The sequence below is a fragment of the Elaeis guineensis genome, chromosome 15, assembly GCF_000442705.2.
Source record: "Elaeis guineensis isolate ETL-2024a chromosome 15, EG11, whole genome shotgun sequence".
Classification (NCBI taxonomy): Eukaryota; Viridiplantae; Streptophyta; class Magnoliopsida; order Arecales; family Arecaceae; genus Elaeis; species Elaeis guineensis.
In genome coordinates, this window is record NC_026007.2 from 59,467,362 (window position 1) to 59,485,618 (window position 18,257).

The following is an 18,257-nucleotide window of genomic DNA, read 5'->3' on the forward strand; positions in this document are numbered from 1 at the left end:
CTTATTCTTTGTGCTCATTACTTGCTTACTTCTTATTTGTGTTTAATTTTATTTCTATTGCAAGTTGATACACTTCACTCTTCACCTTGGCACATTGCTTAAGTAGTTCAATCTTTAAAATTTCAAAAAGACCCAATTCACCCCCCCTCTTGGGCTCCATATCTGGGCAACAAGTGATATCAGAGCCTGGTACTCTAGTTCTTGCTTGATTTAACCATCAAGAGCTAAAGATCCATGGCAGTCCAATTTGGCACATCCTTATCCGAGGGGCAATCCACAAACCGACCTCCACTTTTCAATTGATCAAACTATACCTATTGAAAAACTTAAATAAAAATTTTTATTCAAGCACTTGACTATGACATATGGAGTGTCATAGTAAATGGACCACACACACCTATCAAATTGATTGATGGCATGTCTATTCCTGAGTCGGAAGGTGAATGGGATGATTTTGATAAGAAAATGGCTCAGCTCAATGCTAAAGCCTTGAATGTTTTATATTGTGCTTTGGATACTAATGAATGTAATCGCATTTCCACATGCATATCTGCTAAAAAATTTTGGGATAGACTAGAAGTCACACACGAAGGCACAAACCAAGTAAAAGAATCTAAAATCAATGTGCTTGTGCATAACTATGAACTGTTTAAAATGAAACCTGAAGAATCAATAACTAAAATATTCACTCAGTTCACTGACATCATAAATAGCTTAAAAAATCTTGAGAAATGTTACTCTAACAGTGATCTTATGAGAAAAGTACTCAGGTTATTACCAAGATTATGGGAAGCGAAAGTCACTGCAATCCAAAAGATCAAGGACTTGAATGTTCTACCATTGGAGGAACTGCTTGGATCCCTCATGACCCATGAACTGATAATGAAACAGCACACTGAAGAGGAAATCAGAAGAAAGAGGACCATAGCCCTCAAGTCAATAGCTCAAGAAGAAGATGACTCAAAAAAATCAGACAACAGTGAAGAAGATGAGGACTTGAACCTAATTACTAAAAAATTCAGACGGTTCATCAGAAGAAAAAGATAAGGGACCAAGAGAAGGCCACCAGCTAAGGGGGAGCTAAGTAAAAAGAAAGAAAAAAAGTAGCCCATAATTTGCTATGAGTACAAGAAGCCTGACCACTTCAGATCAGAATGCCCTCAGCTCAAGAAAGATCAAAAAAAATTTAAGAAGAAAAAGGCTATAATGGCTACATGGAGTGATAGTGACGACTCCACCACTGATGAAGAAACTCAGGAAGAAGCCAACCTGTACCTTGTGGCATAAGAAAATGAGGTATCATCTAAAACTCAACCTGAATTTACTTATGATGAATTATTAGAAGCTTTTCATGAACTCTTAAATGACTTAAAAGAATTAAGAATTAAAAATAAAAATTTAAAATCAAGAAACCATGAATTAAGTAAGGAAAAAAAAGAAATTGATAAAAAAAATGAAGAATTAGATCTAAAGAATCAATCACTAATAAAAGAAAAAGATGAACCCTCTAGTCAAAATAAAACTCTTATAAAAGAAAATTAAAAACTAAAAGAAGAGATATCAAAGTTAAAATCTATAGTTAACAAATTTATTTTAAGTTCAAACAAATTTTAGATGATTATTGACAGTCAAAAGGTTGTATATGATAAAGCAGGACTTGGCTACAATACTCTAAGAAAATAAAAGTCCTTCAAAAATATTTTTGTCAATGAATCCACAAGAAATTTGCCAAATATTAATTGTTTTAGATGTGGTATGGTAGGGCATAAGGCATATACATGTTCATCAAACAAATTTAATGGTAGAAATGTTAAGAAAATATGGGTTTCAAAAGGGATCATTGTGAGTAACCCTAAAGGACCTAAGTTAGCTTGGATACCTAAGGTTCAAATTTGATCTCATATGTGCAGGTGTGTTTTGCATCCTAAGTAACAAAAAGGAAGTAGTATCTTAATAGTGGATGCTCAAGACACATGACAGATGATGAATCATAATTCATCATATTGAAAGTCAAGAATGGAGGGATGGTCACCTTTGGAGACAATGACAAAGAAAAAATCATCGGTATCAGTAATATTGGTATTACTCCCTCCACTTGCATTGAAAATATTTTACTTGTAGATGGTTTTAAACATAACTTGTTAAGTATTAGTCAATTATGTGATAAAGATTATAAAGTAATTTTTGAATCATCTATGTGCATTGTAACTAGTCCCACTGATGCTAGCACTAGATTCATTGGATATAGGTATGGCAATGTATACATGGTTGATTTAGATAATCTCTCTTTACAAAGCATGCAATGTCTTATGGCCATGAATGCTAAAATTAATGAGACTAGTTGGCTTTGGCACCGTAGACTTGCACATATTAGTATGCACACACTTTCTAAAATCATCAAAAAAGATTTGATTTTTGGTTTATCAAAAATTAGTTTTGATAAAGATAAAATATGTGATGCATATTAATTAGGTAAACAAACAAGAGTTTCTTTCAAATCTAAAAATATTGTTTCAACTTTTAAACCTCTAAAACTCTTGCATATGGATTTATTTGGCCCAACAAGGATAACTAGTCTAGGAGAAAAAAGATATGATTTTATAATCATTGATGATTTTTCATGTTTTATTTGAGTTTTATTTTTAGCTTCTAAGGATGAAGTATTTTCTGCATTCTCTAAGTTTTGTCAAAAAGTTTCAAATGAAAAATGTTTACCAATCACTTCTATTCAAAGTGATCATAGAATTAATTTTGAAAATAAAAATTTTAAAAAATTTTATGATGAGAAAAATATATATCATAATTTTTTAGCATCTAAAATACCTCAACAAAATAGAGTAGTTGCAAGAAAAAATAGAATACTAGAAGAAATGGCACATACCATGTTATATGAAAGCAAGCTTCCAAAGTACTTTTGGACTGAAGCAATTAACAAAGCATGTTACATTTTAAATCGTGCCTTAATAAGATCAATTTTAAAGAAAACACCTTATAAACTATGGAATGATAGAAAATCAAATATAAGTTATTTTCATATTTTTGATTGTCGGTGTTTTGTTTTGAATAATGACAAAGACAACTTAGGTAAATTTGATGCTAAATTTGATGAAGCTATCTTTCTTGGCTATTCTATTTCTAATAAAGTCTTTAGATTATTTAATAAAAAATCACTAGTAATGGAAGAGTTAATTCATATTATTTTTGATGAAACTAATAACCTTCCATCAAGGAAGAGAGAAGATGCTGATGATGCAGGTATTATAGAAGATGGAATAAAGGAGCTCATCCTAAATGACTCGGATCAACAAAACAAGGATCAGATGGATGAAAAATATGAGGATAAAAACATCAATGATCAGAACATTCAAAAGCAACCTCAAGACACAGATAATCTTCCAAGAAAATAGAGGTATGTCCACAATCACCCTAAAAAATTAATAATTAGTGATCCAGTATAAAGTGTAAGAACTAGATCTTCACTTAGAGGTGTTTGCAATTATATAGCTTTTGTTTCTCACTTAGAACCTAAAACAATAGATAAAGCTGAAAAAGATAATAACTAGATAATTGCCATACAAGAAGAATTAAATCAATTTGAAAGAAATAATGTATCGATACTAGTTACAAGACCTAAAAATTATCCAATAATAGGAACCAAATGGGTATATAGAAATAAATTAGATTAAGATGAAAATATTATAAGAAATAAAATAAGATTAGTTGCTAAAAGATATAATCAATAAGAAAGAATTAATTTTGATGAAACTTTTGCTCCTCTTGCTAGACTAGAAGCTATAAGAATGCTCTTGCTTTTGCTTGCTTTATAAATTTTAATTTATTTCAAATGGATGTTAAGAGTACTTTTCTAAATAGTTATACTGCTAAAGAAGTTTATGTTGAACAACCTCCTGATTTTGAAAATCATAAATTTTTAGATCATGTATTTAAATTAAACAAAATATTATATGGATTAAAACAAGCTCCTAGAGCTTGGTATGAAAGATTAAGTAAGTTTTTATTAGAAAATAATTTTTCAAAAGAAAAAGTTGATACTACTCTTTTTATAAAAAGAAAAGATAAAAAAATTCTAGTCATATAAATATATGTTGATGACATTATATTTGGATCTACTAATGAAAATTTATACCAAAAATTTGTCAAGCTTATGTAGGGGAAGTTCGACATGAGCATGATGGGAGAACTCACATTCTTCCTCGGACTTCAGATCAAACAAATGAAGAAAGGGATCTCCATCACCTAAAGTAAGTACACAAGAGAGCTATTAAAGAAATTTAGAATAGAGAGCTCAAAAATTGTAAGTACCCCTATGTCTCCTTCTTGTAAATTAGAAAAAGATGAGCATGATAAAAGTGTTGATACAAAACTTTATAGAGATATGATAGGATCTTTATTATATCTGACTGTAAGTAGACCTGATATAATGTTCAGTATATATATATGTGCTAGATATCAATCAAATCCTAAAGAATCATACTTAAATACTGTTAAAAAAAATTTAGATACTTAAAAAGAATACAAAACCTAGGTAATCATCTATGGACTTAATAGATTTTTCAAATGCTGACTTTGCTGGATGTAAACTTGATAGAAAAAGTAGTAGTGAAACTTATCAATTTCTAGGGATAAATTTAATCCTCTGATTTAGCAAGAAATAAAATTTAGTGGCTTTGTTTACGGTCGAGGTCGAATACATTGCAGCTAGAAGTTGCTATGCTTAAATCTTGTAGATTAAGCAACAGCTCATGGATTTTGGCATTAAATTTAAAAATATTTTCATAAAATATGATAACAGTAATACCATCAATTTAATCAAAAATTTAATTCAACACTCTAGATCAAAATATATTAAAATTAGACATCATTTTATAAGAGAATATATTCAAAATAATGATATAATACTTGAATACATAAATACTGAAAATCAATTAGCTGACATTTTCACTAAAGCCTTTAATGAAAATAAATTTTGTGAAATTAGGAGAGAATTGGGCATCTTAGATTCTTCTATTTGATTTTCTATCTCAATTTTGCTCCAAAATTTTTTTAAAAATTCTTAATTTCATTATTTTAATTTTGAGAGCCATCTATTATTTTTTGAGGACTTTTCAAGTCATTTAAAAATTCTTCAATACTATTCAGATACCTTCTTGGATTTTTTTTCATTGAATTTTTTTGTCAAAAATCACATCAAAATTTATATAGACCCTCCATGACCTTCTCAACTTGATGCGACTATTTTTTGATTTTTTTCTCTATTTAAATCATTTTTTTTATCGCTTGAAAGAGTCCTGAATGGGGCATCCCATGGGATGTCCCATTCATGCGGGTAGGTCACTTATAAGTGAGCCCACCTGATCATTTTCCAATAGAACAGGGAGTTAGGATGCTACAAATCCCAAGCCTTCTCCTCTCCCTCTCATCCTAATCAAGAATCCACATCCTTGCTCTCTCAAAAATCTCAAAATTCCTCTAAACCAAAACTCGTTCTTCTCAAATCTTTGGTTCTCACGGCTCATTTTTAGTTTTCCCAAAATTTTCAAACCTTGGCCATCAAATCTGTGGGAAACCTCTCAAAAACTGACTTCTCCTCCTTAATTTCAGTTCAATCCAACCCTTCTCCACTCTCAAGATCATTTTTCATCTTTCTCTTGCATCATGGCCCCCAAGATGAGGACGCCACAAAGGAGGAAGTCCGTGAGATCCCTGGAGGCAGAGGAAAGAAGGAAGAAGATTGCACAAGAGCCAACCCATGCTTCACCTCCTGTGACATCAAGATCTCCTTGTCTGCTAGAAAAGTTGTATTGGGTAGGAATATATATTTCAAGTTTTTAAGGCAAGATGGATTTTCTATTGGGAAGAAGATGATTAGGTAAGGTTGGAAATTCTTTTTGAGCTTATCCGAACCAGTTTACATAGATTTGGTAAAAAAAATTTATTCCAATCTATTTTTCTCTGAGGGAGTTTTAAAATCTACTGTTAAGGATGTTCAGATCATTTTAAATGCTCCAAGACTAGGTAGATTGCTTCAAATGCCCTATGTAGATAGTTGTTTAGATAAACTGCCTAAGAAAGAAGTTGGACTTAGGACCATACTTGGGAGAATTGATGTGGAAGGTTTTCTAAAAATTGAAGCTAAGGATCTGAGTGTGGAGATGAGACTGCTCCACCATATGATTTTCAGAATTTTCTTCCCTAGAGAGAGAAGATATGATCTAATGATGGGGAGAGACATATGTCTTATGTACCATGTTGTTTCAGAGTCTCTCATGAACCTTTCATTTTTGATGATTGATGCTATGAGGGAAGTCTTGAATAGGTCCAAGGCTCCCTTGCCCTATGGTATGACCCTCACAGTTATATTTAGAGAGAATAGAGTCAGTTTTGATGGAGAGGCTATTTGTAGGCTGTCATACACTGACACCTACAACAACCACTCACTTAGGAGGATGGGCTTTGTGAGAGTGGATGGTCGGTGGGCCAAGAGTCGTGTTGCAGAGGAGGATAGTGATGAGGATGAGGAGCATGCTGAGGGGGAGGGTCCTTCTTCTCTTGTGCTTAGGCCTAGCCCAGCAGACCACCATGTTTCGGAGCCTGAGGCAGGACCCTCGATCAGAGTACCCCCATTGAGCCATACCGTGCCTACTTCTAGATTGGGGGATATTGATATGGGACTGCTAGCTGAGAGAGTGATAGAGATTTTATCTGTTCAGCTACAGCGGTTTCAGGTTCAGCTTCTTCAGTCTCACCAATTTCAGCAACAGCAGTTCCAGGATCAGGTTATGCAGCAGCTCTACCTGTTTCAGCTATATCAGGAGTAGATCCTTCAGCAGCTACAGCAACAGCAGTCACAGCAGCCACAGCAATATCAGCCAACTTCTTCCACTGCCTTCCCTACTCCATCATTGGATTCATCTATTGTCCCACATATTTCTTCGTTGATGGAGCTGTTATCAGACTTGAATATCAGATTGCAGGGTGTGGAGAGCTCTCTTTTGAGATTCAGTGATAGGATCTTTGATTTGGAGAGAGAGATCAGACAGGTAATGGATTCCCTCTCTTCTGACGTGGGCACATCGACCTCTTCTGCTCCTCAGGTGGATGTTTTGGCTCGAGAGGTTGACAAACTTCACTCATAGCTTCACTCTTCTCTTGAGGTGCTCAGGACAGATATTTGAGACTCCAAGGATTTTCTGACATCTGATCTGGATGGTCTCCGACTGATTGTGAGGGGTATCCTGTCTCAATTTGATGCCATTAGGACTCAGCTTCAATCTAGGTCCTCTACATCTACTGAGCTTGTGTTCGTACAGCCTATTGCTTTTCATCCTCCTGCATCCTCTTCTCTGACCAGACCCTTTGGTCGTCGACGAGGCTGATCATGTCTTTACATATCTGGATCTTGTGCTCGATGCTTTGTCTCTCTGATTTTATTTTGTATTAGATTACTTAGTTATATTTTATAGATTGGATGTATGAGAGCTTTATGCTCTTTATGACTCTTATAACCTCTATTTTGATGTATATAAATGAGGTTGTTTCCTTTCTACTCATGTCTCTTTGGATGAATGTTTATTATCATATCCCTTTAGTTGTATGAATGTTTATTATTATGTCTCTTTGGATGAATGAATGCTTAGTATCATTTGTTGTTGGATGGATGAATGTGGTATCATACTCTATTTTCTTGATACTTGACTTAACACCATGAACATCCTTCTCTTCTAGTTTATTCTTTTTTGGATGATGTCAAAAGGGGAAGAAATAATGGAACATAAAAAAATATATAATAATGATAAAGGGGGAGAAATAAAGATAAATGAAGAAAATAATGCATTGGAGGGAGAAATAATGATAAAGTATGAAAATGGTGTGGTTCTTAAAATCTTTTGAAAATCTTTTGCTCTTTTTAGGTTTTTTAACAATTTTTACTCTGATACAGTATTCTATACTAAATGGTAAAAGCTCTGATACTGTTTCATCTATTTTTTTTTAAAATAGCTCTGATACTGATTCATAATTTTTTTTTTAAAAAAAAATACTGATACATCCATTTTTACATTCATTTTGATACTATTTGAAAAATTGCTCTGATCAACCTATTTATCTTAAATACTCTACTAATCTTATTTTTGCACTGATATCAAATTGACTCGATACATTCATTTTTGATTCTTGTTCTAATTGTCTCACTCTTACTTTAACATCAAGATAAGAAAAAGAAAAGAGATATACCTTCTTATATCTATTGCTCTGATACTAGAATCAAAGAATTTTTTTATATACACTCTTTATATAAGAAAGAAAAAGATTTATTTTCAAATAATTAAAATAATCTAATCTATACAAGAAAGAAGAGGATTTTGATTGAATTAGAATAATCTTTAAAAATTCTCTAATTCATTCATAAATTATTTGAGCTAAACGAGTTAATTCATTAAAGTTTGTATATCATGACCCTTTATGATTGAACTCTTAGTATAGTTCTTCTAGTACTTCACAAATTCAAATTATTTAAGCTTTAAAGATATTTTTTATGAACACTCAAATATTTTGTCATCATCAAAAAAGAGAAGATTGTTGCTCCAAAAATTGATTTTGATGATTACAAACTATTTTAGGAGACTACTAATGAGTTTTCTATATTTAAAGATTATTTTTATGATGTTTCAGATAGTCCAAGAGATTGAATTTGAAAAGCTTCATCAAATATGCTAAAAGTTAAAGTTTCAGTAACTTGATGAAGTTTTGAAGGCTTTTGAGAGTGTCCAAACTAATTTGAATTCATTTGAGAGTGTTTGGATGAGTTTTGATAAGTTTCGAACCTTAAATATATGAAAAATTGAGTTAGAACATGATGAGATGACCCACCTGGGTTATCCCCTTCTGTTAGGCAGCCAGCACATAGCATTTTGGGTCATAGCATGCTGTGGGACATCCCATGTAATTGAGACGCCCCCCTGAGATCTGAGACCAAAATAAAAACTCAGACTTTCTGTCTGGTCAATTGGGATGCCCCATAGGATGCCCCAATGCTAATGGGACGCCCTATTTCTGCTAACACACGTAACGGCTAGTTTTCAGTCTATTTTTGATGTATTTAATGCTCAATAAATACTCTCCAATGGCTCTAAACCAACTCTAAGATATTTTCAAGGGTGAATGGCAACTATAAATGCTCTATTCAAGTAAAAAATCATAAAGTTTTTGCAAGCTCAAAGATTAAATCTGAGAAAAGTCATTTTCAGCCCTAAGAGAGAGATTGAAGTATTTAAGCACCTCACCAACCACTCTCCCACAGTAATCAAGTATGAAATTCATTGAAAGTGTACAGCAAAGGCTTCCACCCCTTAAGTATTGTATTTCTATTGCTTTTATTATGTGTATTTAAGGGGTTTGTGTACTGAAATTTGTATACTCTATTTTTCTCAAATAGTTTTTAGGTGTTTGAGTTTTGAAGGGTTCTAAAACTTATTTAGGTTGATCCAAACCCTGAATCAGAGTGTTGAGGGTTGGCTTATACCTAAAAAATAAGTGTTCTTGCTTGGAAGGTAAGGATTGGAGATGTCCTATGTGGTGTAATCTATTGTTATCCATTTAATGGATTGAATTTCTAAGTAGGAACTTGGAGAGTAGATGTAGGTACAAGGTTGGCATCAAACCACTATAAATCCTTTGTGTTTACTGTGTTTGCCTCTCTTCTCTTATTCTTTGTGCTCATTACTTGCTTACTTCTTATTTGTGTTTGATTTTATTTCTATTGCAAGTTGATACACTTCACTCTACACCTTGGCACATTGCTTAAGTAGTTCAATCTTTAAAATTTCAAAAAGACCCAATTCACCCCCCCTGTTGGGCTCCATATCTGGGCAACAGTATATAAATATTAATTTTATTACTTATAAATTTTAATTACTGATGAATTTTAATTAATGTGAATATATTATCGAGCAGATGAAACGTTGCATTCGACGTTCACTATGTGTCAACAAAAATGGTACAAGTTTATAGAGATCAGCTGGATACATTGATTGATACACATAGACAGATAATTTTAATTTATGTACAAATATAATTTTATAGTATCATAGTCTATTGAAAAATGAGCTTACTAATCTGACTTTATTTTTAACACTATCAGTTTTTGTGAGAGCCATACACAGATCAGATATTATCCATATTACCATAGAGTTGCACAGATGGATATGATATATGGACTGCTAAGGTGCCGCTTATTTATTTTGATATGGTGGAGTGGTACCTTCCAGATCATATGCTACAATAATTTGGTCAGATTCAGGGCATCCTAGAGCAATTTGATACCAGCCAGCAACTTCATCATATAGATCGATGAGAAAGAGCTCATATTGACTGGCATATCAGACATGCATAGTATATCACTATTTGAAATGCACGATGAGATCATATAGTTCTTGGTGATCATATATTAGGAGGTTATCCATATATCGAAGATTACATGACTTAGTTTTTTAGCATTACAGTATCGGTCATCGGACAGTTTCGATATGCAGTTTCAAGATATGAGGGTGAGAGTTCTACTGTGTGCATGTTGGTAAGGCCTCAAAAATTATATCTTATGTCAATCTTATATTTAATTTCAATTTATTAAGTCTTTATTTTACTTATCATTAATGCAAAATATTTTATGTAACTACATTATATCTTTATTTTATGATCTATAATGTATGGCTAATTTTTTTTTGTTATGTAAATTGATCATTTGTCAGGTCTTATGTTGGACACTCATCGTACTTTATCTATGATTAATAAGGACGAGTGGATCCGGATACTACGAAAGATGGAGAGATCATGTTTAGAGACATTGACGGTAATTGGAGCATCTTATGTGTCAGATATGAGATATACACCATCACCACATGCTTCAGATATGCCAGCACTATGTATTTCGCAAATGTCATCACCACATGCTGCATATATGCCACTATTTTTTGATCCACAGATGTCAAGACTTTCATCTTCCTACATGCCCTAGACGACAGCACCAGATTCGAGTTGGCATCATGATTTTTCATCTGAGTGGTCTAATTTTTTTGTTACAGGCCCATTATTAGATCCATATGAGGAGGTTGAGGGGATCACTCAGCTCGTAGATGCTCCAGCAGCATCTGTTATTCCTGATATACATGTTCAAGAGACGTCTACTATTATAGGAGAGGGGCCATCACAGGTGATATAGGAGCAGGAGCGACCGTTGAGGACCTTTGTGAGAAGGTCCAAGCAGCCATGGGCACCATGACACCCTTGTGGGACTTAGTATTTTTTGAATTTATAGTACTGTGAGATTTTTTTGTAAACTGTATACTTCTGCTCTATCTTATATTATTCATTATTGTTTCTATCAGAGTTCTAGATATTTTACTTGTTTAATTCAAGTGGTAGGATGCTATATGGTTTGTCATAATTTTCATATGTGTCTCGAAAAAAAGTTAAGGAAGAAAATATGATGTTAAACAAGCTATCTAAATTAGTTTAAAAAATAATATCATGCACCAAAAAAGTATAAATAATAATGAGAAAACATATCACGCATCCAAAAAAAATTGTTTAAAAAATACAAATAAAATATATCATGGATCGAAAGTTAAGAAGAGAAAAAAAAATTATCTTAAAAATATCATTTGAACATATGCCACTACTTTTTCATCCACAGGTGTCAAGGACTTTATCTTCCTACTTGCCCCAGATGACAGCAATGGGTCTAAGTTAGCATCATGACTCTTCATTTGAGTGGTCTGATCTTTTTGTTACAAGTCCATCATTGAATCCAGATGAGGAGATTGAGGAGGTCACTCAGCTCGTAGATGCTCCAACAGAATCTATTATTCCTGATATGCATGCTCAGAAGACGTCCACTGATATAAGAGAGGGGCCATCACAGGTGACACAAGAGTAGGAGCGACCGTTGAGGACCTTCTCAACGACCACGAGCACCATGACGTCTTGTGAGACTTAATATTTTTTTAATTTGTAGTACTGTGAAATTTTTTTTTGTAAATTGTATATTTTTATTTTATTTTATATTATTAATTATTATTTCCATCAAAATTTTAGATATTTTGCTTGTTTAATTTTAAGTGTTAGGATGCTATATAGTTTGTCATGATCTTCAAATGTATCTCAAAAAAAGTTGAAAAAAAAAATCATGTTAAAAAAATTATTTAAATTAATTTAAAACATAATATCATGCATGAAAAAAGTATAAATAATAATGAGAAAATATACCGTATCCAAAAAAATTAACTTAAAAAATATAAATAAAATATATCACATAGAAAAAAAAATGCCAGTTTGAATGGCATTTTTAGAAACACCATTTTCAATAGTATTTTTTATTTTTTTTATTTGGTGGTAGGATTATTGGTGGGCACTGATTGGGATCGAAAAAAGGCCATTTCAAATAACGTCTTCTAAAAAAAATATCATTTGAAATGATATTTTACAGGATTTGCATTATTTGTATAAATAAGTTGATATCTATATTAAATTGATAAAAAAAAATTTAAATCATATTAGTATGGTAAAGGACTCCTCAACTTTGGCCATAGAGCAGCCAACTATAGAGTGCACACTCCTCGTCCTTCTTCCTCACAGAGAGCAACTTCCAAGAAGGGAGCGATGGAGAACCTTCAAGGTGGTCAACCTCATCAGCAAAAAGTTTTCCTGGCATTTAGTTCAGAGATGGCGGAGGTATCATAATATCTTAACAGAGTTGCTCATGTTGAAGCTTTTGGACGTTGTATCAAAGTCGATGATGCGGCGACAGCATTGGCAAATAAAGCAAAGAAAGTAGGTTCCTGGACTACGCGTCAGATCTCCCAGAGAGAATTCCTAGTCCCATGCCCAGGTTCCAAAACTATCCAGTCTCTAATGGCTGGTGGACACATTAGTGGTGATGGTTTTCCATTGCTAGCAAACCGATGGAATAAATTCTGTTGGGATAATTCAATCTACTTCTTCGATTCATAGTCGATCGATCGGATATCTATCGATTATGGATGATGAATCATCAAAGTTATATCATAGAATAAGTTTCATCTCAATTACAATACATCAACCGACTTTCAATTGGTCTGATAAGCACAGACCACCAACTATTAATCAGTAGGCCGACCAACAATCGGCTATTCTTAACTTATTTTTCTGGCAAATATAATTCAATCATGGCAACTTAACCGACTTCATGATCGATGACCATCGACATATCAGAGTTACCAACCGATGATCATTCAGATTTCTGCAAATATCGACATACAGTCAACACACTCAGACTATCGATATATAATCAGTATATTGAAAACTACCAGCATAGAAAGTGCATAATAGCTACATATTATGATCAGTAATGGATATAACCATTCATCGCACAATCATATAGTGCCAAAATAAGTGGGACCCACGTGTCTAACAATTACAAATGGTTACAATAACTCATCTATAAAAGGAGATAAATGAACAGCATTGATAAGAGACTTCTGGGCTAAAACTCTGTCTATCTGAAAATTTTATCTGCTGTTCACTACTTTTCATTGACTTAAGCATCGGAGGATCCTTGCCGGATATAATTTCGATCAGTATAGATTTCTTTTGGAGGTGTTCTTCTCTGACAATGGGTGCAACAGAAGATTGGTGCAACAGATTGACACACCAGGAAGGGAAGGATAACAAAAAATCATGACAAAAATTAGAGCTCAAAACAACTCCACAGGATCTGTAAGATAATCTTTCTGACGGGAAGACCTCCCTCCTCCACCTCTAATGGTAGAACCCAGTTCTTCACGTTTTGTAATCACTATGGATGTTTAAATTGCTACTTTAATGCAGCAAATAAAAGTATTGATGGAGGTGGTACACAACCTCCAGTAACAACAAACACAGCAGCAGCAGCAACTGCTGGCGGAGGAGCCGTTGGTACATTCGGTGCCATCCAGGCATAGCCGCCATCCTCCATGATGATCTCTTTCTCCATCTCTAGAATGATGACCATCTCGATATTCTCATCATGTCGAGCCATCACTTTCTCGATATTCTCACTACGTCGCTCATCCTTCGCGGCGATCTTCTTCTCCTTTCCGTGCACATAGCATCAAGAAAGGGAAGAGGCTGCGTGTACCTTTCACTTCTCAATTCTCAAGTTCTTCAGGAAACTTTATCCCTGGATTTTTTCAACAACGGCGGTTCGATGACTACAAGCATAAATTCAAAGAGATTGATCGTGAACTCGTCCGACTCCAAGTAGAAGGTCGGAAGTCCTCCAATGATCTTGGCTTTCACATTGCTCAATCTCTCTCCCAACGTATCTTTGACGAGCCGATCCCGTTCTGATTCAAAATGCCGCAGATGGAGCCATATGATGGCTCCACTAATCCAATTGACTATTTCGAGAGTTATAAGACTCTCATGATGATCCAGGAGATGACTGACACCTCCTATGCATTGGCTTTCTGGCTACCATTCGAAAGGCTGCTCGAGCTTGGTATTCTGGGCTCCAATCGGAGAGCATAAATTCTGTTGAGCAGCTCAAATATTCATTCATGGCCTATGTCAGTACTAATCAAAAAGTGCCATGAACATCAAATAGTCTCTTTTCTATCAAGCAAGGTAAGACTTCGTGGCTCACTTGAGACTTCATTGAGAGACTTCGTGGCTTACTTTAATGCGGCCACACTTGAAGTCAGAGACCTCAATGAAGATATGACCATCTCGATCATGAAAAGAGATCTGAAATGGTTCAGATTTATTTATTCTCTGGATAAAACTCTCTCTCAGACCTATACTGAACTTCTGAAGTGCACATACAAGTATACTTGCACGGATGAGGGTGGTTCTGACTGATGTCAGACAGAAGAAAAATGTCAAAAAAAGAAGTAAAAAAAAGGCAAAGCTTCGGCAGAATCAAGTCAGTTGACAACCAATAAAGGAGCTTCACCCCACCGATGGAGTCCAAGGTCAAACAATTACAGTAGCAGGTATGACTTCTATACTCCTCTTTCTTTTCTTCATACACAGATTCTAATAAAGATTGAGGGAGAAGAGTACCTTCGTCATCCCCCACCGATGAAAGCACCATCGAGGAGCCATGATAAGAAGAAGTATTGTCAGTTTCATCATGATTGCAGTTACGATATCGAACAATGTATTCAGCTCAGAGATGAAATAGAGGCCCTCATTTGATGTAGCTACCTTAAAAAATTCTGATGAGATCGTTCGACTCAACCTTCCACCGAACGACAACCTCAACCATACCTTGAAGAAACGATCAACAATCGGCCAATTATGGGAGTTATCAGTATGATTTCTAGGTGATCGAAGAATTAGAGGGCAACTTCCAAAGAAGAGTCAATAAAGAAGCGACGATTTGACAACAATGTAATCTCTTTTTTCAAAGATGATGTTCGAGGAATGCAAATTCTCCATGATGATGCTATCATCATTTCGACAATAATAGTAAATTATGATGTAAAAAAAAATTTAGTTGAAAATGAAAGTCCCAATGATATTCTTTTTTACTCAACTTTCTCTCGAATGCGATTATCGACTGATCGACTCAGAAGAGTCTCGATGTCATTAGTCAATTTCACTGGAGATGCAGCCACCGTAGAAGAAGAAATTACTCTCCCACTAACTACAAGAATAGATCCATAATAAAGTACCATTCTCTTGATATTTACAGTCATCTGAGTTTCTTCAGCTTACAATGCCATACTTGGATGACTAAGACTCAATGCCTTGAGAGCTGTAGTGTCAACATACCATTTATTGATCGATTTTCAATAAAAAATAAAGTTAAAAAAATACTTGGAGATCAACAACTTGTCCGACATTTCTTTATGGTCTCTATAAAGGATAGTCAACTTAAAGACTCTTTGTCGATTGATAAATTGGATTAGAGAGAAAATGAAGAAAGTGGTGAACCAGCCGAACAACTAATTTCTATCTCACTAAAAGAAGATGATTCTAAAAAGATGGTCCAAATTGGATCGTAATTATCTGATCCAAAGCAAAAACAACTAGCAAACCTACTAAGAGCAAATGCAGATATTTTTGCTAGGTCGGTAATTGATATGCTAGGTATTCCTCTGAAAATAATAACTCACTGATTGAACATTGATTCCAAAGTTAGACCGATGAGGTAGAAGAAAAGATCTTTTACTCCTGAAAGGCAGAAAATTATCGATGAAGAAGTTGATAAGCTCCTTGCAATTGACTTCATAAGAGAAGCTAAGTATCCAGATTGGCTCGCTAATATAGTGATGGTGAAAAAAATCAATGAAAAATGAAGAATCTGTATTGACTATACTAATTTAAATAAAACTTGTCCGTAGGGTTGGAAGTGGGCTTGAGTGTGGGTATCGGGCTGACTTCGGGCTAAATTTCGGGCCCAGTTCGAAACCATTCAGGCTGGACTTGGGCCAAAAAAATAGGATCCATTTTACTTTTGGATCGGGCTCGAGCCTACCTTTGGCCCAGCTTGGATTCGACCCGAGCCCGAGCCTGAATTTTAGTCCGATCATGAGCTTGAATTTTAGGGCTTCTATCTGGCATTCCATCCTTCAATCTCCCTTCTGAGTTTTGATTTTTTCCATCGAGGTCGCATCTCGAAGAGTCCTAGCCCTGTCTATCGATCATTACCATCCTCACTCCCAATCCTCCATTCTCTCCCATCGGCCACAGTCTCCGCCATCGCTCTCCTCCCGATCTTTAGCGATGTCGAGCTCCCCCCTCCAATCTCCTGTAGGTGCTCTCCTTTCCACAAGTCCACCTCCATCGTGCCCGTTCTCCCCTAGACTGCTGCTCCCTCGAGCTTCGACTGTCGCTCCCAAGCCCCCGTCTCCCTCCGACTATTGCTCCCAAGCCCCCATCTCCCTCCAACTATTGCTTTCTCAGGCCTCGACCATCGCTCCCAAGCCCCCATCTCTCCCCGACTGTCGCTCCTAAGCCCCACTGCCCAATCTCCCTCGACCACCTCGATCTCTCTCAAAGAGTCCGACAAGCTCTTTGACAGTGTCAACAAGGCCTGTGGCCAATCTCGCCGCCCATGCCAGTCTCGACTGTAACCACTACCGCCTTGCTCCTTACCACCCATGCCCATGCCCTTGAGACTGGCGTCATCTTCACCGAAATTGATGGCGCTGCCCAGGCCAAGCTCGAGCTCCAGGAGCCAGGAGGTCATCATCGTCGTCGGAGACCCAGCAAGCATCGTCATCATCGTGGCTAGCCACTGGAATGGGTTAGGGCTTATAAGGCGTTAGGATTTTTTTTTTAAAAGGAAATCAGGAGTGATGTTGGTGGTGGGCTGGCCCAATCTGTTCGCGTCGGGCTCGGGCCCGGGCTCAGGTCGGGCTTGGGCCTGGGTCTTTTAAAAATTTTCGGACCTAAGCTCGACCTGAAGCCCGACAAAAAATTTTGGACTGGGCTCAGGCTGGGGTCTGGCTCAGTCTGGCCCGATCCACTTCCAACCTTACTTGTCAAAAGGATAGCTTTCCTTTGCCAAAGATCGATCAACTAGTTAATGCAACTTCGAGACATTGACTTTTAAGCTTTATAGATGCCTTCACGGGCTACAATCAAATTCGGATGGCATCAAAGATGAGGAGCATACTGCCTTTATAATCAATAAAGGCATCTACTACTATAAAGTGATGCTATTCGATTTAAAGAATGCCAGAGCAACTTACCAACAGCTGGTCAACAAACTACTCAAGATACAAATCAGACGTAACAGGAGGTCTATGTTGATGATATGCTGGTGAAAATTTTTAAAACTTCTAATATATTCGAGACTTAGAAGAAACCTTCGACACACTTCGATGATACAAGATGAAATTGAATCCGACTAAGTGTGCATTCGGAGTGATTATCAAAATTTTTTTTAGATTTTTTGTATCGCAATGAGGAATCAAAGCTAATCTCGAAAAAATAAAAGCTATTATTAATATGAAGTATCTGAGCTCCAAAAAGAGATACAGCAACTTAATGGAATGATCGCTACACTCAGCTGATTTATTTCAAGATCGACAGAAAGGTGTCTACCTTTCTTCATGACCTTGCGACAAATGAAAAACTTTTTATGGTCAGATGGGTACCGACAATCCTTCGAAGATTTAAAAAAATATCTAGCATCTCCACCATTACTCACAAAATTGAAGATGGGAGAAATATTATATCTCTATCTGATGACCTCAACAGAAGTGATTAGT

At 35.5% G+C, this 18,257-nt stretch overlaps 1 pseudogene; it reads left to right on the plus strand.

Moving 5' to 3' along the window:
- The first annotated feature begins 234 nt into the window (after window positions 1–234).
- Window positions 235–6,839, plus strand: LOC140853969 (uncharacterized; annotated as a pseudogene).
- The last annotated feature ends 11,418 nt before the right edge of the window (window positions 6,840–18,257 follow it).